The following is a 5125-nucleotide window of genomic DNA, read 5'->3' as shown; positions in this document are numbered from 1 at the left end:
TCATGTCGGCGTCTTTTTCGAAGGTCAAACATTTCATCAAAGAGTCACTGGGAGTGTTTCCGAAGGGGAGAACTTCCATCAGTGTGGACTTGACCTCCGACTCCCTGCAGGAATTTGAGCTTTCCACGTTTCCCTCGCCAGCGTTCCTTGGAAGTTGCATCACCCATTTCCTGAGGCATGAAAGAAACACCACTTAAGTGTAAAATGAGAATATGATGGATCCGTGAATGCTTTCTCGGGAGTAAGTTGGGTCATTTTAGGGCAGATAAGCATCATTCCAGAATATCTGATAGTACACAATAACCTGCCTAGACTATATATACATATACATATATACATATATATATATATATATATATATATATATATATATATATACGCACATATATGTATATATTTATACATATATATATACATATATGTATATACACATATATATACGCATATATATATATATATATATATACGCATTTATATGTATACACATATATATATATATACATATATATATATATATATATATATATGCATTAATATATATACTGTGGGGCAAAAAAGTATTTGGTCAGCCAGCGATTGTGCAAGTTCTCCCACTTAAAATGATGACAGAGGTCTGTAATTTTCATCATAGGTACACTTCAACTGTGAGAGACAGAATGTGAAAAAAAAAAATCCAGGAATTAACATTGTAGGAATTTTAAAGAATTTATTTGTAAGTTATGGTGGAAAATAAGTATTTGGTCACTTCAAACAAGGAAGATCTCTGGCTCTCACAGACCTGTAACTTCTTCTTTAAGAAGCTCTTCTGTCCTCCACTCGTTACCTGTATTAATGGAACCTGTTTGAACTCGTTATCTGTATACAAGACACCTGTCCACAGCCTCAAACAGTCAGAATCCAAACTCCACTATGGCCAAGACCAAAGAGCTGTCAAAGGACACCAGGAAAATAATTGTAGACCTGCACCAGACTGGGAAGAGTGAATCTACAACAGGCAAGCAGCTTGGTGTGAAAAAAATCAACTGTGGGAGCAATTATCCACTGATAATCTCCCTCGATCTGGGGCTCCACGCAAGATCTCATCCCGTGGGGTCAAAAATGATCATGAGAACGCTGAGCAAAAATCCCAGAACCACACGGGGGGACCTGGTGAATGACCTGCGGAGAGCTGGGACCAAAGTAACAAAGGTTACCTTCGGTAACACACAACTCCGACAGGGAATCAAATCCTGCAGTGCCAGACGTGTCCCCCTGCTTAAGCCAGTGCAAGTCCAGGCCCGTCTGAAGTTTGCCAGAGAGCACATGGATGATACAGCAGAGGGCTGCACAAGCCACAACGACATCCTCGGTACAGAGCCCACATAAGGGCAAGGAAAAATTCCCCCCAGTGGGACGTCGGTGAGAGTGACAATGGGAAACCTTGAAGAGGACCACATATGTGAGAGAGTTGGGTGGAAGATAATAAGTCCTGGCTATGTTTCTATTTGTAATCTCACGTATATATATATATATATATATATATATATATATATATATATATATATATGTATATATATCAGAGGTGTGGACTCGAGTCACATGACTTGGACTCGAGTCAGACTCGAGTCATGAATTTGATGACTTTAGACTCGACTTGACAAAATGTAAAAAGACTTGCGAATCGACTTCGACTTTAACATCAATGACTTGTGACTTGACTTGGACTTGAGCCTTTTGACTTGACATGACTTGCTACTTTCCCCAAAACCCAACGATTAAAAAGTTATTCAGGAGCGCTCAGTATCTGTCTGTCTGTCAGCGTGTGTGCGATGACAGTGTGTGCGCTACCTGTCAGAACAACAGCCAATCAAATTACATCCACGTTATTTTCGTCACACAGCATTCAGCCAATTAAATTGCAGGAAAACCAACGAAAAAGCTCTCAAACAACACGCCAGTGAGGAAAAGCTATGCCAAAAATGGTTTTGTTCGGGTATAAAAACTATGACTTGGTCAACAAAAACGAATTGCCGTATGCAAAGCCTGCGGTTCGTTGGAAGATTACAGACAGAGACGCAACATCTTCGTTCGACATTTGAAGTTGCATAAAGAAGGGTAAGTTTTGAATGTAAGGTAACGTTTATTGGCTGAGTAACATAACTTTTATTTGCTGTGTAGTTAAATCAGTGAGGCTGTAAACTCACTGCTAACGTTATAACCATAGACATCTTATAAGTAGACGCAGCATTGACCGCTACTGCCTATTGCCGCAGACGAGACGCGGGGCCGCCATCTTGGAGTGGTGATCCGCTCCACTCAGGGCAATTCATTTGTCAGGAGCAGTGAACTGTCAGCGCATTTAATTCATATTAACTCACTGAATACCACTGATATTCACGCGCTTTTTCGTCATACGTGTATCTATGATAAAGGACACATTTTTTGGCGTGTTCATAGTTTGTTTAAAAATAATAGAATATTCTTATATGCTATAAATAACCAGACGTCCAAGATCAAAACTGGGAATAATAATCCCAGAAAAGGGGAAAAAACGGTCAGCTATTTCTAAATTGAAGAAACAATATGATTAGTTTATATGTACATGCGTATATCCTACATAAACAATGTATGAATACATTAGATATCTATATTGCTTATAGACTGTATTTCTGTTGCTGCAACAACAGAGAGTTTATTCTATCTTGACACTTTGTATTAATATTTTCTATTACACTCTTCCTTTAAATGATCATGTTTACAGTGATTGTTTTATATGTATTTTTCATGTATGTTGCTTTGGATAAAAGTGTCTGCCAACTTAAACATAAACGTATATAAACACCTGAAAGTCTTTACATCAGCTAAAACCACCAATCTGTTTCACTGGATTCAGAATAACAGCAAATTCTGTCTTACCCAACAAAGTTAGTATTTGAATATTGTTACTAAAAGACTTATTCCTGATTACAGTTATACTGTTAAGACAGTTTTGTCTTATACTTTGCCTAAAATGATAATGCATCATAATCAGTGGCGGCTGGTTAATTTTCCATAGGGCCGTGAATTCTAAAAAGTACAACTCTGTTCCTTGTTATTTTTATGTATTTGTTATGTTTTTTATGTGTACACACACATAAACACACATACAGTATGAGATGAGATCAATGAGATAAGGTAAGAACAGGATAGAAACTGCTGTGGAACTAGTTCCAATGCTATATGCCATGGAAATACAATGTTAACACCTTTTGTGCAAATAAGTACAGTTGTACTTGTTTTTTCAAATGTGTTCATTCTGTAAAGGAATGAGTTAAATGTTTAAAATAACTGGTTAATAGTGCTATTATGAAGTGCAATGTCAGCACAATTTTTTTATTATACTGTAAATACATACAGTGTTTTAAAAGCATACACAATCTGTGTAAATGTATTAGTCTGTGGTTAAAAGGACTTGAAATGACTCGAAACTCAAAATGCAGGACTTGGGACTTGACTTGAGACTTGCCTGTCTTGACTTGGGACTTGACTCGGGACTTGCCTGTCTTGACTTGGGACTTGACTCGAGACTCGAGGTCAAAGACTTGAGACTTACTTGTGACTTGCAAAACAATGACTTGGTCCCACCTCTGATATATATATATATATATATATATATATATATATATATATATATATATATATATATATATATATATATATATATATATATATATATATATGTATGTATATATATGTATATATGTATATATACATATATATGTATATATATGTATATATGTATATATACATATATATATATATATATATGTATATATATGTATGTATGTATGTATATTTATGTATGTCTGTATGTGTGTGTGTATATATATATGTATATACATACATACATATATATGTATGTATGTGTATATACAGACATATATATATTTGTTTGTATGTATATATATCTGCAGGTATATATGTGTATGTTTTTATGTGTGTGTATGTATATATGTATGTATATATGTGCATGTATATATATATGCATATATGTATATATGTATGTATACATGGATATATATGTATGTGTATATGTATGTATATGTATAGATACATGTATATATGTGTGTTTGTATGTATATATATGCATATGTATATATGTAATATGTATGTATATATATATACATGTATATATAATTATATATATATATATATATATATATATATATATATATATATATATATATATATATATATATATATATATATATATATATATATATATATATATATATATATATATATATATATATATATATATATATATATATATATATATATATATGTCCCACTCTCCCCTGTGGAGGGGGTCCGGTCCGATCCGGTGGCCATGTACTGCTTGCCTGTGTATCGGCTGGGGACATCTCTGCGCTGCTGATCCGCCTCGACATCTCTGCGCTGCTGATCCGCCTCCGCTTGGGATGGTTTCCTGCTGGCTCCGCTGTGAACGGGACTCTCGCTGCTGAGTTGGACCCGCTTTGGACTGGACTCTCGCGACTATGTTGGATCCATTGTGGATTGAACTTTCAGAGTATCATGTTAGACCCGCTCGACATCCATTGCTTTCCTCCTCTCTAAGGTTCTCATAATCATTATTGTCACAGACGTCCCACTGGGTGTGAGTTTTCCTTGCCCTTATGTGGGCCTACCGAGGATGTCGTGGTGGTTTGTGCAGCCCTTTGAGACACTAGTGATTTAGGGCTATATAAGTAAACATTGATTGATTGATTGATTGATATACAGAGAGAGAGAGAGAGAGAGAGAGAGAGAGATCTTATTGGTCTGCAGGCCATAGTTTGGGAACCCCTGATTTAACGTCACCAAGGGTAAGTGCAAATATATTTAACCATTACAGTTGACCAGTTAACGCAGCACGGGATGTTCAAGCTCTTGTTTAAAAAGTTGTTACAATTCTACAGCACATGCCCAAAACATACAATACCGATGAAAGGTTCCAAAAAAAAAACAAAAAAATCTGCGAATGTAACGGACCTCGTTTACTACGTACAGTAGAAGTGGGATGCTTCTTGATATTTCCTACTGTTTTGAACACACCTCGGTTAGATCGCGCGGCATTGGGTACGTCATCCCTCCAATCCCTCTCATG

The sequence above is a fragment of the Nerophis ophidion genome, linkage group LG02, assembly GCF_033978795.1.
Source record: "Nerophis ophidion isolate RoL-2023_Sa linkage group LG02, RoL_Noph_v1.0, whole genome shotgun sequence".
Taxonomy (NCBI): domain Eukaryota; kingdom Metazoa; phylum Chordata; class Actinopteri; order Syngnathiformes; family Syngnathidae; genus Nerophis; species Nerophis ophidion.
The sequence above is the reverse complement of the archived record's forward strand: the minus strand, read 5'-3'. Positions refer to the sequence as shown.